Source organism: Vombatus ursinus, unplaced genomic scaffold (assembly GCF_900497805.2).
Source record: "Vombatus ursinus unplaced genomic scaffold, bare-nosed wombat genome assembly UNPS02005418.1, whole genome shotgun sequence".
NCBI classification, from domain to species: Eukaryota; Metazoa; Chordata; class Mammalia; order Diprotodontia; family Vombatidae; genus Vombatus; species Vombatus ursinus.
In genome coordinates this window covers 1-24,084 of record NW_020945196.1, presented here as the reverse complement: position 1 = coordinate 24,084, position 24,084 = coordinate 1, and the positions used below count along the sequence as shown (strand labels likewise).

Sequence of the window (24,084 nt, the reverse complement as noted above, 5' to 3'; positions counted from 1 at the left end):
GCATCCTCTGCCTGGCTACTGAAAGCTAAACACATTGATACGAGCTTATAAGCAGTAGTTTTAGGACTCCAGATTCACAAAGACCCCACTTAGGTTTTGTGTTACTTTTCTCCTATTAAATTAAAAAGTTCATGAAGGAAGGAATCCATGTCTCTTTTACGCCTAATACAGCCTTCGACCGTACTAAGCACTTAATCAATAAAGGGTGATCAAATGAAAGCATTTTAGAAGCCTCGGCCTTCTGTTTATGACAACTCTGGGTTCTAGGGTCCATTTAGTAACGTTCACAAAAGATTCCCCCATGGGGATACAACAGAGCTTAAAGCGAGCTGAGGAAAAGTTAAGAGAGACAAGGGACAAGTACAAATGAGGGGGGAGAATCAAGCAAGAGATTGCAGAAGAAGTAAACTTTATGGAAATTTAAAGGAAAGAGGTAAACTTAATAGGAATCTACATGTATGTCAAGAGGTCTTACTGGGGCAGAACTTAGACCAAGCAGTGAATGAAAACTCGCATTTCTAAAGCACTTGAAGGTTTATGAAGCACTTGCCTCACAGAAACCCTATGAGGGATATGAGGCAGTAGTGGGAGTGTCCGTTTCACTATTCCCACTTCACAGGTGAGGAAACCAAAGGGCAGGCAGGTTGATGAACATGCTCAAGGTGACACAATTTCTGAAGTGGCAGAACTATGATCCAAATCCTGTCTCTTAAATCTAGCACTTTCCATCATGCCACACTGCCACTCAGAGATCTACAAGCCATAGGGCCTTCAACCTCAGGAATGGTTAGCCTCAAGGGCTCTCCACATCGGAGCCCTGCATTGTGCTCAAACTTTTCCCCTCTTGCCCAGTGCCTGGCCTGTTCCTCCTGTGTGGGTCGCCGGTATCCTGTTAGGTCTCCCTAGTGCTAACGACCAAAATTAATGGACTGCCCATGGCCAGGTCAAGTACATTGCATCAACCACAGCTCAGGATACTCACGTGCCTTCTGATCTTTCCCCATGGACTCACTGATCCTTCCCTCTAGACTCTTGCTCCCATTTGCCATCCTGTATCGCCATGTTTGACCCCATGGCCTCTGCATAAAGGCATAGGGCCACCCAGATTCTTAGCCATGGCTTTCCCTGGCCTGGCCCCATGAGCCATAGGTCCGACAGGTATTTCCTAGAATACAGAGGGGCCAGACCAAAGGGCCTATTGAAAACAGTTAAGTCTGTGGGCTTCTAGGAAGCACCCAGGAAATCCAGCAACGCTCCAAATACTAGTTTTGGGTCTTCTTATCACCTGACCTTTTCCCCAAAACAAAACTTATCAGGATATACATCTAAGGTTTTAGAGATTATTCTCTACGTTTTCACTCTCTTGGGGAAAAAAAAAGTTACCCTAAATCCAAACATAAAAGAGTGAAGAGGCCCTGAGAAGAATGTGTACATATTCTGGTTTACATACACTTACACTTACACACACACACACACACACACACACACACACACACACACACACATATAGTTAATGATTGCCAAGCATTCTCTTCAGAACAACATTAGGAGGTAGATAGTACAAGTATATTTATCCCCATTTTCCAGATGAGGAGGCTGAGGCTTTGAGAAGTTGGATGACTTGGATACAATCCTGCAGCTACTAGGTATTTGGGACAGGATTCATGCTCAGGTATCCTGAATCCAGGTCTGGTGCACAACCCTACCTCAATGAGAAGTAAAGTTCAAGTTTACAGATGACTAGAGGAAGAAGGGGCAGAGTCCAGACCCCTCTTTTACCAGAGGAGGAAACAGAAGCCCAGAAAAGGGAAAGGATTTGCCAATGGTCACAAAGACAGTGGCAGAGCAGGGACAGTGACAGTAGAACTCGGTCTACTAACCCCATGGTCAGTGAGCTTTCCCCACTTCAGCTCACTGCAAACCTCTTTTTTCCAGGAGCAGATGGCCTCGTGTCAACACCTGATGAGCTGATGGGCCTCTGTGGGAGGACGGTGGGAGAGCCCACCACGCTGGGTAGCCCTTCAGCCCACAAGCTGGCCAATGCTCCAGCACCCAGAATGCTCGTCAATCGGAGCCAGAGAAAAACCCGGCTCTGATGGAGGAAGTCAAACTTGGTCTCTGGGAAAGCACAATACAATTATTGTTTTGCTTCATTTTTGCACAACACTAAACACTGGGGCGGGGAGGGGGGGTGGGGAGAAGTGTGCGTGTCTCCCTTTTTTTTATTACCTCATTGTGCTGGGCACAAAGACTTTCTCATTTTCTTGTGATGACTATTGACCATAGAATTGCACAGCAGGAACACAACTGATAATGATAAGATAATTACATGGTTGTTTCTGCTTTTCATGCCAAACTACCCCAAATACACTTTGCAATTATTTTTGGAGTTCTCAAAGCACACAGTCTAAAGGAATCTTAGTTACTATGTTCTTTCAGAGGCAGAGCTGACCCTAAGAAATGGCACATGACCATTGTGCATAAATAAGCCCAAATGAAATGACATCATCTTCCTCATGGTTAACATTTACAAAGCACTTTGTGTTATTTCTTCTGATCTTTACAATGACCCTATGAGGTAAGTGTGATCATTATCCCTATTTTACATATGAGGAAACTGAGGCTGAGACAGGTTAAATGACTTGCCCAGGGTCACATAGTTAGCATGTGTCTGAGGCAGGAGAGAACAGTGAAGTCTCAGCTCTGCTAACTCTGTGTCAAGTCAACAAACTGTGTGACCCCTGAGCCCTGCCTTCCCTCTGAAGGCAATGATTTTCTCATCTATAAAATGAACGCATTGAATGGGAAGATGACTAAATCATCTCTGTCTTTCTGGGTTCCAAAGCTTCTTCTAGCTCTTATAGTCTATGTTCAAAGGTCCTTTCCAACTTGGACATGTTCTAATACATAAGCTCTAATAGATAAGCAGCTCGGTGGGCTTGGAATCAGGAAGACTCATCTTCAGGAGTTCAAATCCAGCCTCAGACACTTAGTAGTTGTGTGACTCTGGGCAAGTCACTTAACCCTGTTTGCCTCAAATTCCTCATCTATACAATGAGCTGGAGAAGGAAATGGCAAACCACTCCAGTATTTTTGCCAAGCAAACCCCAAATGATGTTGTCAGATGTCTTCAACAAGGATGAAAATGGCATCAAGGTCACTTACTGCACCCATAGTAAATTATTTAACTTGAAAAGGCTACAAACCAAGACTAAAGTGGAGGGAGAGTCGATGTATGGCTTTTTGTTTATAGATCATTGTTCACTCAATGCAGCCTCTGAAGCTGAGATGCAGCAGAACATGAACTGATTCTCTGTTGCTTGTGCTAATTTTGGCCTGATAATCAACACCAAAAAAACAGAAGTTTTCCATCAGCTGGCACCATACTGTCCATATGTGGAACCATTGATTACATCAAATGGAGAAATTTTGAAGGCGGTAGATAAGTTTACTTACTTTGGCAATATACTTTCCAGGGATGTACACATAAATCATGAGGTTGATGCACACCTTGCCAGAGCTAGCTCAGTATTTGAGAGGCTCCAAAGGAAAATGTGAGAGAGAAGAGGTATTAGACTGCCTAACAAATTGAAGGTCTATAGAGCCATTGTGCTGACCTATGCCTATGAAACCTGAACAGTATACCAGTGCCTTGCCAGGAAACTGAATAGCTTCCATTTGAATTGTTTTAGGAAGATTCTGAAGACCACCTGACAAGACAAGATCCTGGACACTGAGGTGCTTTCTCGAGCTGAACTGCCAAGCATTTAAATCCTACTGCAAAATGTGCAATTCTGATGGGCTGGCCACATTGTTCAAATGCCAAACGGACATTTGCCTAAAAACTATTTTATGGACAACTCACACAACACAAGGGCTCACATGGAAGAAAATTAGAAACAACACAAAGACATTGTCAAAGTCTCTCTGAAAAACTTTGGAGTTGATTGTGAGACACGGGAGGTGCAGGTCCAGGACCACTCAGCATGGCATACCCACATCAAAGAAGGCACTGTATTCAATGAAAGAAGCAGAGTTGCAGTAGCTCAGAAGAAGTGGGAGATGCACAAACGCACTCTGCATGTTCACACAAACTATTTATAGCCCACTGGTGGTAGAGCCTTCCGACGTCATACTGGTCTGGTCAACCACAGTCAGACACACGGTACCTTGAGTCTGACACAGTGATGTCACTGGTTCTCTTCAAGCATGAAGGACAACAACCAACTGCTGCATAAACGTCAGTGGGCCCCTACTGCCTCTAGGATTGAGTCTGAACTCCTCTGTTTGGCATTCGAAGCCCTTCCCAACCTGGGCCCAATCTAGCTTTCCAATGTTTTTGCACTCCTCTCCAAGCACCTGTGGGCTAGCCAGACTGGCCTGACGGCCTTTCTTGCTACACCACCCTCCATCCACCTCCATGGTTTTGCACTGGCTGTCCCCTTGCCTGGAATGCTCTTCCTCCTCATCTCTGCTTCTTAAAACCTTGAGTTTCCCTCGAGTGTCACCATCTATTCCTGATTTCCTCCAGCTTCTGGTGCCTTTCCCATCAGAATCACTTATTTAGTGCCTTGTATATACACATAGAGGGTACCTAAGTGGCGCAGTGGAGAGAGTGCTGGGCCTGGAGTCAAATCTAGCCTCAGACACTTAACTAGCTGTGTGACCCTAAGCAAGTCACTTAACCCTGTTGCCTCAGTTTTCTCATCTGCAAAATGAGCTGGAGAAAGAAAGGGCAAACCACTTAAGTATCTCTGCCAAGAAAACCCCAAATGGGGTCTCGAAGAGTCAGACACAACTAATCAACTAAACAATAATAATACACAGATAGACAAATATATTGAGTCCTGTGGCTAGATTGTAAATTCCTTAAAAGCACAGATGATTTCCCTTTCTAGGATTAAGCATAAAATTCAGCATATAGTGGATGCTTAATAAATGTTCATTGGTTAGTTACTAATGGCTTCATTTCAGGAACTCAGGCAGATTCAAGTGTGATTTCATCTTAAAAAATTATCTCTAGAGGGGCAGCTAGGTGGCACAGTGAATAGAGCACCAGCCCTGGAGTCAAGAGGACCTGAGTTCAAATCAGACCTCAGACACTTACTACTAGCTAGCTGTGTGACCTTGGGCAAGTCACTTAACCCCCATTGCCTCTAAAATTAAAAAAAAAAAAATTATCTCTAAGGTCCCTTACAGCTCTAAATCTATGACCCATGATCCAGAAAATGTTATACCTGTTTCTGTGCTCAGCAGTGTGACTTGATGTTCCACCTTCCACCATCTTCAGGAGTAGTGATCAAATACAGCAACATTTCTTATTAGCTCTAGGTTCAATATAAGCTCCTCTCTTTGGAATTTAAAGCTCTTCACTGTCTGGCCTCTACCTATATTTTCAGTATTTTTACCTATTAATTCCGTCTACCTTCTACAGCCCAACTCTACTGACTTTGCTATTCCTGTCTCTGTGCCGTTTGTACAGGCACATGTCCCCCCTGCCTGGAACGGGATCCCTTCCTTATTTCTCAGAATCTCTACTTTCCTTCAAGGTTCAGCCCAGGTTTTTTTCTATATATGACCTTTCTTGATTCCTTCCCATTTCCCCAGCTGCCAGTCTTCCCAATCATTTTTAATCCATTCTGGATAATGTGATTAATATATATAGTTCGTTCTATCTATCTCTCTATCTAATCTATCGATAGACTGTAAGCTACTTGAGGGCAGGGACCATTGACTTTTATCTCTGTCTCCCCAGTGCTTAGCAAGTGATAAGTGCTTACTAAATGCTTGCAGATTGATGTGCTATGAAGATGTCCCAGGTGGGTTGTGGTAGTTTGGATTCTCTCATTTTCCTTTGGCCAGTGTTTAATTAAGGTAATAGAAACCATAGTGGAGAATGGAGGGAGGATTCTTGAGGTGAATGCTACCCAAACAGAAACTTTCCCACCTGTAGAGTTGGACTTTTCTCCAAACGTTGGTGTTTGTTTTGTCAGTTGTGTCCAGTTCTTTGTGACCCCCTTTGGGGTTTTCTTGGCAAAAATACTGGAGTGGTTTGCTATTTCCTTCTCCAGCTCATTTTACAGATGAGGAAACTGAGGCAAACAAGGTTAAGTGACTTTCTAAGGGTCACACATCTAGTGTTTGAGGCTGGATTCGAACTCTGGTCTTCCTGACTCCAGCCTGATATTCTATCCCCTGACCCACCTAGCTACCTCCCTTTCTCCAAATGGACCAATTAATTCTGCCCAAACATTTGGAAAGATATAAGAGGCTAGTTCAAGCCTACGGAAATATCAATACACTTTGTAAGAGGTTTATTGGAAGATACATCTAAAGTGACCTGCATTTGTGCCAAGCACTGGCACCAAAACAATTAAAAATTCCTTTGTTGAAGGGATTATTTTTGTCTTTTCTTTGTAATCCTAGCACTTAGAATAGGGCCAGGCCCGCAGTAAGGGCCTAGGAAATGCTTATAATTGATTGGTACTAGAAGGCACATAGGACTTTGGGTACTTGGGTAGCAATCCTACCACCTTTGCCCTAGCCTGTTTTCCTCCCTTGTTCAGGACATTGCACATACCCAGGGTCTGCTCAAGATACATGTACTGATAAACCAATTTTAGGTTTTGTCTATTCAACTACGTATCACATTCAGAACAACTGACATTCTTCATCTACTTGGTTTTTCCTATGTGGATGGTTGGTTTTTTTGTTTTTGTTTTTGTTTTTTTTTTTTGGTTAGGCAATGGGGGTTAAGTGACTTGCCCAGGGTCACACAGCTAGTAAGTGTTATGTGTCTGAGGCCAGATTTGAACTCAGGTCCTCCTGAATCCAGGGCCTATCCAGGCTCTATCCACTGTGCCACCTAGCTGCCCCAGTTTTAATTCTTTTGAGTAAATATAGATGTTATTTAGGAAGCTCTGTATATCATCTCAATGCAAGAGTTTTTATAGCACCTCTTCACATATATGCATCTTCTGCTTTGACTCTAAACTGGATGTGATGGGGGGCACACATCTTTGGTGAGTGTGTGGCTTTCCTTGACATTGGTAACCAAAGGGTTGAACAAAAGCTCTCTTCTGCTGTTATATCTTTCAAGGTATCACGTATGATGATTTTGACTTAGGAGACAGCGTGGTGCAAGAGAGCCTTTATGGTGGAATTCTGCCCAACCAAATCAAAGCCTTAAAAAAAAATAAGTCAACCAATAAACATAATAGGATTTTGTTTTCTTTCCACCATTCAGTGAATTGTGACTGCAAAGCTGTGGTCTGACGTAGAGTAATATTTGACAAAGCCCAATTGTCCCCTTTCCAAGCTGTCATCAAGGAAACACTCGATAATCGTGTTTATTTTTGTAAAGATTTTGTATGGACTCAAAAATAGGTATATGGATTGGTATTTAGTAGTCTTTTCCTGACTGTTCTTTTTGATAATAATAAGAAATGGGATTCCCGCCCACTGCCCCCCACACTCTGTTTTCTCTCCTCTTTCAGATATCAAAGGAACCCTTATACACTCCAGAATTGTGTTGTTTCCATAGGTACCGGATCTGTGCATCCTCGGTCTAGTCTAGCTTCTCCTTCTCATCTTCATTGTCTTTTGTACTGTTTTTTCCTTCGTATGTTACACCCTGGGGACTACCGTGTCAGAGCTTAAACTTGGTAGTTCCACCATCATTGATGTTGAGAAGACTTGATTACAGAAATCCTTATGTAGCTTTTCCACTTCTCATTTGTTGTCCTCCTTCCAGCTTCATTCTTACACGATCTCAGGATGATTTGTCTCAGGGACTTCCGCCAAACTTTCAGTAAACTTGTTTTACCTCTATTGCTTCCTGCTATTTTATGAGCCTGCATTATCTTCCTCCATTAAGATTTTACCAATGAGTTTGTATTCCAAACTGACATGAATGTTCTTGGGTTCATAAACTTGGCACAGGAAGGAATTTCAAAGGTCACTTACCTAAACCCTCTTTTTTCACAGAGGAGCTAACTAAGACCTAGTAAGATCAAGAAGCAGAGACAGGATTTGCATCTGGATTCTCTGACCCAAAATCCAGTTCTTTTTCCATTTGACCATGGTGGATGATGTGGTTAATTGAGTTTCATACAAAACCATCTGTTGACTAGTTTTTGCCTTAAGCTTTTTTTACTCTTTTATGAGACAATTAATATTGCTCATAATCTTCTGCTATCTTCCTCTACAGACCAAAAAATGAGTTCGTATACTAAACTGATGTTGCCCTTGGCTACCATTTTTCAGTCAGTGTCTGGACTCCTTTGGTTTCCTCATTGTGGTAATTGAAATTAGTTAAATTCACTTAGGAAATGCTGATAATTTTATATCAATGCCTCTTCTTTTATTCCTCTCTTCATTTCCAGCATTAACAACTTGTTTAAACAGGTCAGATTAGGAGAGCTTCAATTCCACACCAGATCTTTTCATTGGTATTCTTTCTTCTAATTTGGTTGCCATTTGACTCTTTGCTCTAAGTGGGTGGTCTGTACATACATTAGTTAATTCAGAAATAACTCTCATAACAGTAACAAATTGTTTCCAGTCTCTTAAAACAGAAATTTTGTGTGTGTGTGTGTGTGTGTGTGTAAGATAAAGAAAGAAAGGGGGGGGGAGAGAGAGAGAGATGAATGCACACACACAAAAGAAAGATACAGAGACTGAGAGACAAAATGAGAGAGTATTTAGTGTTCAACACACCCAGTACCTCCCAACTTTCTTGTCAAGGAAAGTATGGGATATAGATGTGAGGATTCTGTGTGGTCTAGAAGCCTTTGACTTCCCTTTTTTATTCCTGAACCATGTTTTCCAACCAATTTTCCACTGTTCTTCCCACTATGGCTACCTCTGCATTGAAGCCCTGGAGGATTAACGTATATGTTGATTTACTTTTAGAGTATTAATTCTTTGCAGAAATCCCCCACCTCTTCATCCTCTGTAGCATGCTGATGGATAAGCTGCAATACCTTTCCTGGTAGCATTTTTGTAAATGCTTATTAGAAGCATGACAACAGAAGAAATGACCAGATGCCCCATGATAGGAGGTTTCATTTTGCTTCTCCAAAGAGGATCTGTGAGCTATTCTTCCATTGGCTGCAATCTCCTTTAGTCTTTTGGTTTCACTTATAGTAAAATGGTCAAGGTTCATATGATTCATTTCCTACTGTAGCACGCACACACACACACACACACACACACACACACACACACACACATAAATTCCATCACTGGACAAGGCTCTCACTGTAGGGTATTGATAGCTAAGTCAGCCTTTAAAAAGGATCTAGGAACAGTGAAATTCTCAGTACCCTCTGCCCCACCTATCCCCATATTTCTGTTGCTTGGCCATAGCCACTGCAGAAGTCGGAAGGGATGACAAATGACTGAAGGTCATTTTGCATTTTTCTTTGTTTCACAGGCCTTATATACTTTTGGATTTTGGATACGGCCTGGGCCTGTGATTTCACCGAAATGAGAAAACTCCCTCTGCCAATGTAGACTGGCATCTTCTGTGCCATTTATAGTCTTAGTCGATACCTTTCCCTCCAAACCCTCCCTTCTTCCTGACTTCCTTATTATGGCTGAGGGAACTGCCATCTTTCCAGACCCTCCAGCTCACAAGCTAAGGGTCATCTTTGACTCCCCACTATCTCCCATTCCCCACATCCAATCAGTGGTCGTGTCACCATTCCCACCTTTGTAACAGCTCTTGTCTACGCTCCCTTCTCTCCTCTGACACTGTCACCATTCTGGTGCAGGCCCTCATCACCTCACTCCTGGACTATTTCAATAGCCTTCTGTTTGGTCTGCCTGCCTCAAGACTCCCCACTCTAATTCATGCTCTCTTCACCTGTCAAAGTGATCATCCTACAACACAGATCTGACCATAGAAGTCCCCTATTCAATAAACTCCAGTGGATCCCTATTATTTCTAGAACCAAAGAGAAAATCTTCAGTCTGACTTTCAGAGCCTTTCGTAACCTGGCCCCTTCCTCCCTTTTCAGTCTTCTTGCACCTTACTTCCTTCCCCATACTCTGCAATCCAGAGTACATGGTCTCCTTGCTACTCCTTGCAGATGACATTCCACTTAGTGCCTTCCCCCTAAGGTTTCCTCAATTTACCCCGCATACATCCTATTTGTCCAGAGCTGTTCACATTTTGTTTCCCTCATTAAACTGTGAGCTCCTTGACAGCAGGGACTGGTTTTTGCTTTTCTCTGTATCACCAGCACTTGGCACATAGTAGGTGTTTAATAAATGATCGTTCACTGTCTAATTAAAGAACTGCCTCAGTAAGTTATATGCTCAGAGTCCCACAGTCAGAATGTGTCAGAGGTGTGACACAATCCAAGTCTTCTGACTTTGAGGCCGGCCCTCCATTCACTACCTCACGTTGCCTCATGTATTGAATTTCTAGTACAGTTATTTGGGAGCCAGGTGTGGCGGCGCACATCCGTAATCCCTACTGCCAGGAGGCTGATCACTTGAGCTAGGGATTCTGAGCTACAGTGGGTGGAAAGGAGATTGGGTGCCCACTCTAAGTCTGGCATCAGGATCATAAGTCCCAAGAGTTGGGGGGGGCTACCAGTTTGCTCATGGAGGGGCAAACTGACCCATGTTGGAAATAAAGCAGATCAAAGCTCCTATGCCAATCAGTAGGGGGATTAGGATGAAGGATAGCCGCTCTATTTCCAACCTGAATGTGACAGAGAGACCCAGAATAATATAATATGATACAATATAGTATAATGTAATATAACTAATGTAAGACACAATATGATTGATAGATGATGGATATGACATGACATAAATAGCACAACATAACATAAACACACATGTGTATATATACACATATATGTATGTCATACCCCTCCTTTTGTTTTTACTATAAACTCTAACTTTGCAAAAACTCCCTTTCTCCTCCATGTTCTGCATGCCAGGGGCTGAATGAATAGTTGAAGACTAATAGACCTTTTGGATACAGTCAAGACCTAAGGGCCAAAGCCCACCCCCACCAAGCAGGCTGTATAAAAATAGGCCAACAAGCACATGAGCCCTGCCTCCCCACCCCTGCTTGCTGGTGCAGGGCTGCCGCCCCCGCCCCCCACCCCAAACTCCTGACCTCTGGATCCTATTTGTTCCCTGCTCCCTGACCTTAACTGTTATCTGCCTGGTTCTGGAGTGTTTGCAGAGCTCCTCCTCTTCGGCTGACCTCCCTCCCAATCCTGGCATCTCTGGGCCAGCTGTCCTGTTGCTATCCATGCCCTTGGCAGGGCAGGCTCAGGAGAACTAATTCCATCTCGGGTACGGATTTGTTTATCCTGCTTAGCTGAATTCGAAGCCAAAAATAGCTATAGTCCTATAGATCTGCCCTGCCATTCAATGCCAAACTCCTAGAAAGAGAAGGCTTGCATTCACTGCCCCCATTTGGTCCTCACTTGCTCACTTCTCAACCCCCTTTTGCAATTTGATTCCTGACTCCACGACTCGACTGAAACTGTATTTGCCAAGGTTACTGGTGAGCTCTTAGGCCCTAAACTCAAAGGTCTTTTCTTTGTCCTCAAAGTCCTTGGCCTCTACTGTGTTTTAGATAGCCAGCCACCTGATTCTTGGGTACGACCACGAGTTCATGTCACTAGAGATGCTACTTCATGTGAACCCTGACCTTCTTACTGTAAGGGAAATCAGAAGACAAAACACTATTGTGGCTAAACGGAAGGCCAGTTCAAAGATCCTTCCTGAGAATCAGAATATACTTTTCCTATAAGCTGTGGTGGGGTCTCGTCTTAATGTTTTTCTGGTGTCATGGACCTTTTTGCAGAATAATGTTTTCAAATATGCAAAATAAAATACATAGGAAACCAATCATAGTGAAAATAAAGGTCCCATCTTTTTTTTTTTTTCCCCTATCCAGGTTCGGAGAAACCATGAAATATATCTATGGGCCTCCCCACCTACCAGGTTAAGAATCTCTAAGTAGAGATTAATTCTTCGGACATTTACTCATCACAAATTATTTGCTCACCACCACTGAGCGAGGCCCTGTGGGGCGGGGTAAAAGGCTGAGGTGGAAGGTAATACAAAATAAGTACAAGACACAGGATTAGAGATTTAGGGTTAGAAGGGCTCCCAGAGACAATCTAGTCCAAGTTCCTCATTTACCAGATGTGGAAACTGAGTCCCAAAGAGGTTGAGCGATTTGCCCAAAGTTATATGGGTAGTAAATAGAAGAGCAAAGATTTGAACCCAGGTTCTGATTTCAAATGTGGCACTGTTTCCATTTTATCATGAACTTGTGATTTAGATGGGGAAACTATACATGAAACCCTCAAACAATGAGCTAAAATAGTTCAGAAGCATAGGCTATGGTACAGATTCTCCATAATTATGTGGACTTGTTTCCCTTTTCCCACCTCATACTCACCTCGATGAGGCAGAGAGGTGGGGCAGTGCCCTGGCCACTGGACCTGGAGTCAGGACACAGGCTGAGTTCAAATCTGACCTCAGATACTTTCTAGTTGTGTGACCCTGGACAAGTTGTTAATCCTTCTCAGCCTCAGTTTCCTAATCCATAAAACAGGGATAATAGCACCTCCCTCACCTGGTTATTGCAGGGAACAAATGATATAACCCATAAAGTGCTTTGCAAACCTTCAAGTATTATACAAACACTAGCTTTCCTTACTCTATCTCTACCCTTTGTAATCTGGCTTGATAAACCACTGTCTCAAAGACAACCAAAGTTAATGGCCAAATCTAACGTCCTTATTTTCAGTCCTTATTCTTAACCTCGACTTCTCATGGTCATTATTCTCATCCCACCCCCATCTCTATCCTGGGCCCAATTTTTCTTCTTTTCTTCCTTGGTGATCTGCTCAGCTCTTCTGGGTTCAATGATCCCTCTATGCAAATCCTCCCAGATCTCCATACCCAATTCAAGTCTGGAATTATAGATGCTTACTGGATATCTCTAATTGGATTGTCCCAAAGGCACCTCAAACTCAATGTCTAAAATAGAAACTATTGTTTTCCCCTCTTCCTTATCTCTATTCCAACTTCTATACTTTTGTTGAAGGCACCACCACCCAGATTCACAGCCTTACATCTTCAAATATCCCTCCCTTCTTCATTTCTCACATACAATCAGTTACCAAATATTGCTGATACCGTCTCCAGAATCTTTCTCATCCATTCCCTTCCCTTCATCGCCCTAGTTCAGACTCTTATCTCTCACCTGGAAGAATCCCAATCTGTTGTCAAGTCCTATTTATTTTACCCTCATGCCATCTCTCATATATGCTCCCTTCCCTCTTCCCACGTTGCCACCACCTTGATACAGGTCATCACCTCACTCCATGGCCCTCTGGTTGACTTCCCTGCCTCGAGTCTCTCTCCAGTCTATCAGCCATCAAAAATGGCTCAAACAACAACAGAACACATAAGAAATCCCAACAAACAACCTCAGCCATTCCTAAATCACAGGTCTGACCATATGTAATCCCCAACCCATTCAATAAACTCCAGCGGTTCCCCATTACCTCCAAGGATCAAACATGAAATCCTGTTAGCTTTTAAATCCCTTTACAATCTGACCTCTTTCTACATTTCCAGTATCTCTACACTTCACTCCACCATCCAGTGATATGGGCCTCCTTGCTGTTTCTCATAAAAGATACTCCCTCTCCTGACTCCAAACGTTTCCCCCGGTTGTCCCCATGGACATGGGAGTGGAATGCACTCTTTTCTTATTTTGCCTCTTGGAGTCCTTCAAGTCTCAGCTAAAATCCTACCTTTTGCAAGAAGCTGCTCCTAGTTCCTCAATGTCAGTGCCTTCCAAAGATTACCCTCAATTTATGTTGCTGTTCAGTCATTTCAGTTGCGTCTGTCTCTTCGTGACCCCACTTGAGGTTTTCTTGGCAGAGATACTGGAATGGTTTGCCATTTCCTTCTCCAGCTCATTTTACAGATGAGGAAACTGAGGCAAACAGGGTTACGTGACTAGCCCAAGGTCACACAGCTAGTATCTGAGGCCAGATTTGAACTCATGAAGATGAGTTTTCTTTCCTGATTCCAAGCCCAGTGCTCTATCCACTGAATCACCTAGTTACTCCCTCATAATACATAGCAGTATATGAAAAATATTCTATGTACATATGTCATCTACATGATTTGTACACAGCTGTTCACGTGTTGTTCCCCCTCCTCCCTATCCATTAGAAAGAGGGCTCCTTAATGGTAGGGATTATATTTGTCTTTCTTTGCAGCCCCAGCCCTTAGTATAGCTGTTTCATTATTTCTGTATTTTCACCTAGTGCCCAGCACAGTGCATTTCCCATAAGTGGCACTTCACATTTGTTTGTTGTTGAATGAAAAAAGGAAGAGAGGATCTTGGAATGAAAGACTTCTCAGAGGTCTTGAATGCCAGACTGATGAGCTTGGCCTTTATCCCATGGGCAACAGGAAACCAGTGAAGGTATTTCAGCAGAGAGAGAGACATGATCAAAGCAGCACTCTAGAAAGATTGATCCAAAATAGCATATAGAATGGATTGGTGGGTGGGGGTAAAAGGAGTGATGTTAAGTGAGGAGATGGCGTGCCACAGGCCACAGCATCCCATGCAACGGCAGCCTGGTCCCCAGATAGCTCAATTGATGTAAAAGTCTTCAGCTAGACTCTTAACTACAGTATTAATTTTTAAAAAGCATAGATGGTCTTCCACAGTGGTTTCCAATGTAAAATCTTAAGACCTCACTCTAAACTATTTGATCATGGTTCGGCCTTTCTAGGATTTCACGAGCATGGTAACTCCAAAGCTGGTTGTACTTCATGAAGACTTTCAGAAAGAGTCCAAGTTTGAATTTACTAATTAGATAACTAGATGTATGGACAGAAAGTATCCTTCTATAGACAAGAGGATGACATAAGATCTGAGAGGATAAGATCTGAGTCATTTAATCTGATGCCAAGAGTGATTAAGTAACTTGCCCCAAATCCCTCATAGGCAGGAAGTGGCAAAGTTGGGATTTGAACCTAGGTTTTCTGATCCAGGGTCAGCATTCTAGTGGGAGAGCCCAAGTCAAGCACATGCTCCTATCTCCGATGGAGAGTTAAGAATTAGAACTGGAAGGCATCCCAGTGGCCAACTGGTCCAACTCAGACCTGAGCGGGAATGAAAACATCACAGCATCGAATATTTCAAGCTGGAAAGGACCAGCTTGGCCACTGCCCCCATTTTACAGATAAGGGAATGGAGGTCTAGAGAGGTGAAGCGAATGCTCAAGTTCATACAAGAATGACAGAGCTGGGAACTGAACTCAGTCCAGAGCTGGCGAGTACTGCCCATCTACAATATGCCTGATGAGTACAGACAGGAGAGTCTCCCCACCCAAGTGCAAATTTATTTTTTGCCCTACAACTTCCCAGCCAGCCAGTCAGGACATCCATCATCACACCATGCTCAACACCCTCACTCAACACTACTACAATAATGCTCAGCTTTTGGAGGAGAGATTGCCCTTAGGAGTTGCCAAGGTGAAGTCATTTCTCAAATGACTTCAGGTCACCTCTAATGTGAAGAATTAAGTCTAGGATGACCTCTCCTTATGTTTCCATAGTTTCTCTACAATGGTAACAGAGACCCCATCAGGCCTCAGAGGATACCTGCCCTTTACATCTCCCAGGATTCTGGCTATCTCAAGAAAAAAAATGATTCCTTTCAAGAGCAGAGCCCAGCCTCTTTCCACAGGTGAGGAGTTGGAATTTTGCCAAGTGACCTGAAGCAGAAGTTGGTTTCTGAAATCTTTATTCAAGGACCAAAGAATAAAACTGCTTTGTTTTTCCAAAGGTAGACCAGCCCTGGGACTGTGGCTCTGTTATGGATGTCTTAAGACACTTGTTCAGGCCCGTGTTTAGATATCCCAAGTGAATGCTCACTTGGTGCTGGTGAATATAAATGATGAGACCTTTGAGGATGAGTAGGCATAGGACCCTGTGCACTGAAGGTCTCTCCCCTAGGACAGAACGTCATGGGAACCATTTCGCCTCTAGTCAATGTTCTTCACTCTCCCTGTTACTTAAATGATGTCCCTATTGTGATTGGCCTCCCTGCCTGGGGGCCAGGAGAAAGGAGAATGATCTTCAAAAAACCAAAGTATTTTTCCCCCAAAATATTTTTTATTCTTGCATAACATTTGTGTTTCCAATTGTGAATAAAAAAATTAGAAAGTAGTTACAAAACAGCAATGGGATAGACAAGGAGCAGGGTGCCTCACACACAGCAAGGCCAAATCACTTCCCATCTTCCCCTTCTTCCTCTTTAGATGAAGTGGGACCTGGCGCCTGGGATGCAAGCTCAGCTGGCCTGGGGTCAGTCGGGCTTCCAATTCTCAGAATCTAGAAAACAAAACCGCCACAGCCAGTTACAGTCCTGACAACGTGCTGACCTCCCAATCTGTTTTGAAGGTGCCAGCTGGTCTTCTGAAAGCACCTGAGGCTTCTCCCATCAGCAGCTCAATGAACCATCACCACCACTGCCAACCATGGACGGTCCTATGGAGCATGTTTCTTAATCAAACCAAATTTCCCTGGAGGAGAGTGGATAAACCAGGAAGGGAACCAGAGACAGAGGAGACCTCAACCCAGGGTACGGATGGAAATAAAGAAATAAATTAAATACAGATTCTTAAGCCTCTACTGATTATATAAGTCTTCAATCTCTAGCAGCCAAGGAATCAAAATGGGCAATGGTGACTCAAAGGCATCTAATACACGTAATGATTCGTGTTGCTCAAAGGCAGGATTCCTATTGCTGAACAAGGAAAGCTCATGTCTTTTCTTGCCCTATAATTTAACACAGGAAGAAGAGAAGAATCGACTCCAGAGAGCCTACACAAAGTCCAGAATGCTATAGGCCAACTAGGCTGTCACTCTGCCTCCATGTAAGACCAGGCTCAAGACCAGTCCAGAAAGAAATTCAAGCAGCGTCCAAAGCAGATGGCCATATATTATCCCCTCAATAATATGCCTTTGAGGCTCACCCCTCAGCAATCCAAACTAAATATGAAGGTAGAAGCTTCTCTTAGTATGCCGATTTAAGTAATTAAATAAGAACACTGTGTCATTTAAGTAATATCGGGATGATAATAGATAACAAACACAAAGACTTAATCCCACATCAGCTTCTGCCCGGGGTCTGAGCCCAGGAATTTGCTTCCAATGCAGGTTCAGGAAGGTACCAGTGCACACATAACCCTCCTCATCAATGCATCAGTTTTGGGGCCACTGTTGGAATAAGCTTGAAGAAATCACAGCAGAGACAGCCAAGTGAGAAGGTATGCTTCCCTGGGCTTTAGGGGCTTGACATTGCAAAGACAACCCATATCCATTTCTGCCACGCAAGAGGAAAGAAGGCATCTACCAGAGTGGCTGGAAGAAACTTAGGCAAAGCGGCCAGAGAAGATCATGCATATTCAAATGGTCAACCCAACTCAGGCATAAAAGTATTGACCAGTAATGATCAGTTCCTACATCTCCCATTAGGCAAGACCTACCTTAACTTGTAGACAGGATAGGCAGAAAAGTAAAGCCCAACAAAAAATGCTGTTCCTTTCTGTCATTCGGCCACCAGCGCTGGGAACACCATACAGAGCCCTACACTATGCCTCCTGGCCTGCTGAAATAGCTGGGCTCTCCACTATGGCCATGCTATGGCAGTAGCTATCCTGTTATAGGGATGGCAATGCTACTCTAACCTAACAGTATTATTCTTTTGCTGATACAAGGGAAAGAGCAAGAAGTCATCATGGACAGACAGTCTACCTTCCTGGACATTCAGATCCACTTTAGAAGGGTGACCTACATTCCAGCCATCCCTCTACAGACCCAATTTGAATATGCTAGTGTAGTATTTCTATGATCCCAATCAGGTAGGCTGTTTTAGCTTTATAAGGTGGTTGGAAAATCCAATGGTCACAGTCTAGGGTGACAAGAATCTCCCCAACTTCCATCTTTCTTGAAGATGTGCTTTGTAAAGGGTAGAAACCATTGTTGACGAGTAATTCCAGTGCTGCCACTTCTCCCAAACATTTCCCACTGGTCTCAGGTAGACGTACTATCTAAGTACTTAAAGAAAAAGCCAAAGCCATTTTCCACTCCTCCTCCCCATCATCCTCTCTTCTCCATAACTCTAACAGTCGATCTACAACCTACAAAAGCAAATTCATAATGGGGAAAAAAAAAAAAAAGACAAAACTCAACTGATTCCCGCTGGCCCCACCACCCATACTCACACACATCTATGTAGGTAGACAGACATACTCTCTCTTTCCCTCCTTCCTAAATTCTTCAGTCGGGGGACAGGTGACCTAGAAGGATACTGGGACACCTTCAGAACAGAAAACATATTTGAAGTATATTTTCCTAGCCCAGCACCCACAGAGATTCCAGTTAATGGCAATCTCTCCTACCTTGTCTCAGGGAGTTGGTTACCTAGAAAGGAATGTTATTTTCAATCCTACTGTCTGCTCACTATCCAGCCTCACCCAAGTGAGGTGGAAAATTCTGCCTAAAGTTGAATAAGTAACACCCTAAATGGCTGGGAGTCACAGATTCCATTAAAATGACCTTGAACAGGTGAAGAGAATGCCCAGAAAAACTATCTCCAAATACCAAGATATAGATAATGAAAAAACTAAGAGACCAGCAGAAGCTCTGGTGGGAGGCAGCCACACAAGTCATCTGGGCAGATGGGGCTATTTCTTCATTTTGTTTTTGCTTTTGTTCTTCAGGGGGAAGGAGGAAAGAAAAAGATGTTTTCACACTGTTTTCAAGCACAAAATGTTTATTTTTCTCCTTAATATATACAGTCTCTTGGGGATTTCATTCCACTGACTGTCTGTGTACAAGGATGGAACTAACAGGCAATAGTGACTCCAGGCAGTTCCAATGTAAGCTCAAAGAGGAATGGGGATGGGGGGTGGGGTGGGGAATGAGAACAGTTTCCTAATGTTTGCTCATGAAGCATACAGACATGAATCTAAAAACAAACAAATCAAATATACATGTTACAGAGAACAGAAATCTCTTACTACAGTCAGTATTTTGCCCAGGCAGAAGACTCTGCCTAATTGTCTATAAAATTCAATTCTAACTGAATTGATGGAATAATATATTCTCAAAGGGTACAAACCAAATAATTTAGACAGTTCTAAGAATGCTCCAAAGTACAATAGAATGATACAGTTCCCATGTTTGGCAGCACAGGTCATTCTGCTTTCCAGCAGGGAGTATAAAACATCTTTGCAGGAAGAGAACAGTGTGCCTTCAGCGTTCCACCTTGGAAAGTTTTTCTCATCCCAAGCCCAGAATGAGCCTGTCGAGGTCGAGCTGTCTATGAAAAGGAAGCTTGCCACAGACAAAGTGGCTTAATATCGGTCACCTGTGGAGTATAAGACTTTGGGGGGCGGGGAAGGGGGATGGAGAATCCACAGACCATAACAGGGACCAAACTGGGGTAGGGTCTGGGGCACAGGGAGGGAAGGGGGAGGGTGCTCCCATTCTAAAGTGCAAAGAGAGAAAGAAAAAGCCTGATAAAAGGAGCTGGTCAGGTAATATTGTTCTGAAAGATGTGTTTAGTCAGAAGGCAAATAGTAGAGACACTTTAAACACCGTCTCTCTGCCTTCGATTTGGTTTGCTCCTCAGAGAGCAGCACCACTGGCCTACTGGCAGACCGAAACCCATAGCAGGGCTGTCTGCATTCTCAGAATGGGCTGGAAGGCCACTTACAATGGTGCCTTTTCTCGCCTTGCACCAATAAAGCATGTACAGATTTCAAATCAAACTGACTTATGCACGTCCTTTTGGTTAAAGTGTGGCAAAATGTGGATACTTAACTAAAGGAAAAGAAGAAAACATTTTCTCTCAGCTCCCTGTTAACAGAAAGAAGTCACCATCTGCACCACTTAACCAAAAGGCCAGGTACTGGACAGAACCACTCTCGCCAACGTTTTATTACTTGGCTTTCTGCGCAGGATATTTTCACGGCTTCCAAATGTGCTCCTTGAACAACGCATCAAAAAAAAAAAATTCTGTCTTCTCTTTCTCATTGCATAAACTCAAAAGAGATTTAGTTTTTTCAACCACCACACAAATCTCAACCTAACATTTGCAACCCTTTGATAGTCAAGGTTATCTTCTCATTAAGATAAAAGAAAATACCACATTTACAGTAGAAAACAAAACCAAAAAAACCCCAACATGACCACAAGCTTCGGTTTCAAAGTGTGTAAACTCTGCATATCTTTGCAACTTAAAATAGGGAAATTGTTTTTGAACTCACAAGCAAACTGTAAATAAAATACACCTTTCCAATATATATATATATGTATATACGTATATATATGTTTCTATATAGAGATATATTTTACATCTCTTTCCAGTAAGGAACTGAAAAGTCAAGATTCAAGGCACTCAAATACTCCTGCAGGATTAATACAATGTTGTTGTCATCATCAAGTCAAGTACAGAAAGTTATTTGTGTTTTAAAGAATATACCACAATCACAACAATGGAGAATAAAGTGTCTTTAGCAGTGGAATATGCAAATATTGCCATGAACAAACCCACTCTTGGGGTATGGCTGTGGTGGGTTCTACCAGGCTTGCTGTGGTTGTAGCTGAAGCCACCAATGCCATACAGACAAATAGTATCCCCAGTCTCAAATACTCTCTTGGAAGTGTGTGTGTGTGTGTGTGTGTGTGTGTGTGTGTGTGTGTGAGAGAGAGAGAGAGAGAGAGAGAGAGAGAGAGAGAGAGAGAGAGAGAGAGAGAGAGGTGTGTGTGTTTCAAGAGTACACCCTGTTTTATAGGTGAGTCAGAAAGCTAGGTGATTCTCATCTGGGGGCTGCATGGGTTGACAGCAGGTTGCTGCAGGTATACTGGAAACAACTGCAAGCCTGTTTTGCTCAGGCCTGGAAATGGTGCAAGGCTATGCCCTCCTCTAATCCCAGGCTGGCCCACTGTGTCTGGCCACTGCCCACCATACATAGGTGCTGGGAACACTCCTCCATATGGATACGGAGGTATCACATAAGGTGGGACCGGGCCAGAAAGGGGAGTACCTGTCATAGGCATTGGCAGGGCTGGAGTGACTCCGGGAATTAATGCAGCTGACACAGGGCCAGGCACTGGAACAAGATATTGTTTCCCCACTCCTGTTCTGACTGAATTAACCTACAAAACACAAAGACACGCAGAAGGATTATGCTCAGGTTGACTGGCCAGGGTCAACACAATATGTTTGCTTCAACCCTGGGAATTCTTTAGGAAGCTGCCAGGTAGACATCTCTGTCTCTAAGAGAAAGCAGTCACCGAACCATGCCTGGGGCCTGGTGCCTTCTAATGGTTCAACCACTCAACCAGGACTTGGGGTTGAGGGGTGGAGAACAAAAACCTTCAGACCATCTTCTCCCTCCTAACTCATAACCTACTTCTTCCCCATGTTCAGGAATTTTGAGAGAGCTCCTCCAGGTATTTTAAGAAGCCAACATCTCACCTGAAATGTCCAGGTGAATGAGACAGGGCCTTCATTTTCAAGGAGGAGAACACAAGAGCGCTCTAATAGCATCAAGCCAAACTGCCATTGTTGGCTGACAGTCCTTTGAACATAAAAGGCTAACTTAAAACCTATCCCTCCCGCACAAAGGATCTCAAGTTTGAAGTCCAATTATACCACAAGATGGGAATGAGCTTCAAGTCCTAGAAGTCAGCCAAAGAACTGTGCCCCTGATCCAGATGCTCATGCTAAAGTTTCCTCAAAAGTCAGGTGAACAGGATACAAAGAAGCAGCCAGCCCCTGTCCTAGAACAACCTTAGGGCCCTGATGGCGGATTGAAGATGGTCTTGATATAAAAACTGACTCTAGTGTACACTTAAAATGGAATGTTTTAGTCTCCCAGCCATGTGTCAGTCAGTAACAAAGCCTGATTGCCTTTGGGGTCTACTTGATTTGAATTTAATGCTGGAAAAGCAATTAGGGTAAACCAGCTTAGAGACCAGTCGCAAGACTGCTGTGTGTGTGCATGGGTTTTTGTGTTCTGTAAAACCTGTTCCCCAATTGATAAATGGTCAAAGGATAGAACAGGGTGTTCTCAAGGGAAGAAATCCAAGCAATCAGCAGCAATAAGAAAACATGCTTCAAATCATTAACGACTAGAGAAATAAAAATAAAAAGTAGCTCCGAGGCTCCACTTCACACCCGTTAAGAGTGAGAAAAAAAGGAACAAGACAAATGTAGAGTGTCTGCAAGAAAACAGGCAAGACCTAGCATAAAAGAGATCAAAAAAGGAAGAAAAGGCCCCCACAGGAGTAAACATTATTTGTAGCAGCATTTTTTTGTACTGGAAAAGAACTGGAAACTAAGGGGGTGTCCATCAATTGAGAAATAACTCAACAAATTGTGGTATGTGAATATAATTGTGCTGTTGTAAGAAATGATTTAAAGGATGGTTTCAGAGAATCCTGGGAAGAACTCTACAATCTGATACAGTATGAAGTGATCAGAACCAAAAAAAAAATTTAGACAACATGATAAAAATGAACACTTTTGAAAGGCCTAAGAACTCTGATCAATGACAATTCCAGAGGACCCATAAGAGAGAAATGATATTCCCCTCCCCACAGATGGACTTGATGCAAAATAGACAAATGGTTTATGGATACGGGCCAATATGGGAATTTGTTTCGTCTGACTATGCATATGCAAGGAGTTTTTGTTTGTTTGTCTGGGGATGGGGGGAAGTAGGAGGGAGAGAAAATGTTTATTAGTTGAAAAAATTTTTATTTTTTAAAAAGTCCTAGCCAGAGTTCTGGTTTATATGGGAAGGAAGGGTCTGTGAGACCAAACAACCTTCACTTGACTATGTCTTACAAGATCCACCCTGGGCAAAAGCCACCACTGAAATAAAATCAAGTCCACAGACTCCAGGTGAAGACACTTGGCTCCATCACCTTACAGCAGTTGATTTCAGTTAGGTGTTAGGAGAAAAGCAAAATAATAGAAGCGACAGTCAAGTGTGAATGACCCATTCCTATGCCGAGAAGGTCATGGGACTGTTTGTTTTCTTAAAACAAACAGCACCAAAGGATTGCCAAATGATGACATTTACAGGCAGCATTAACAATGGGGTAGGATAATTCTGGTAGTGGAGGCGAAGTTGTGGTGGAAATACAAATCACTAAACTGTTAATATTTCTGTTTCTACCCCCTCCCAGTTTAGATGCCCAATGCTGATGCTTTTTTTGACTGGCGTTTTTACAGATTTTTTTTTTGCTCTTTCTGAACCCACTGGTTCTCTAAGGTCACCATGATTTTTCACAAGGGCAACAGCTCTGGGTACTGTCTGTCTGCATGAGTTGTTTTCAAGTCAGGTATTGTCTTGTACTGAAATGGCAGTAAGCTGGTACGTATATTAAAAGAAGGGCTCTAAGAAAATCATTCTTGGTGGAAAACCTGATTTCATACCTTACGCCAACAGCTCTTTCCAAATCCATCTCACATTCTGAATGGCCTGAGAGTTAGGACTGCCTCCCTGGAAAGCTGCCATTGGGGAATGTGTTCAGTTTCAGGACTAGAGATGGATATAGACCATAATCCAGAAAAGCCCATTATTAAAACTTACAATTTCTTCCTCCTCTCCTTTTAGTCCTTCCACGGAAGCTGTCAGAAGGAAAACCACTCAAAACTTTCAGGTGCCTATGTGTATCACCCAATTAAATATTTCATTTTTGTCTAGCTAAATCTTTCCATGGTTTTATATATTAGTTATAGTCCCAACTAAACTGTAGGTCTTTGAGGACAGGGACCATGCCTTACATTCTATTTCAGCCATAGTGCCAATCACAGTTTGAATACAGACTAGGGCCTGAAATTCCTGCTGATGGCTCAAGGGGGCCATATTGAATATTATGGACCTATGTTACTGGCCTATCCTATCTCAGATGTTCCTTTCTTGGTGTAGGGGTCGGGGGGGAAGAGTAATGGGGATGATAATTGTGTTGTCATCTAACAAT

At 43.0% G+C, this 24,084-nt stretch overlaps 1 long non-coding RNA gene across 1 annotated transcript; it reads right to left on the bottom strand.

The window, feature by feature from the left end:
• Positions 1–16,169: 16,169 nt before the first annotated feature.
• Positions 16,170–21,242, bottom strand: LOC114032488. Its single transcript, XR_003567840.1, has 2 exons — positions 21,135–21,242; positions 16,170–16,410 (listed from the first exon to the last, which is right to left on the bottom strand). It is a non-coding gene; the product is annotated as an uncharacterized LOC114032488 (long non-coding RNA).
• Between the last annotated feature and the right edge of the window lie 2,842 nt (positions 21,243–24,084).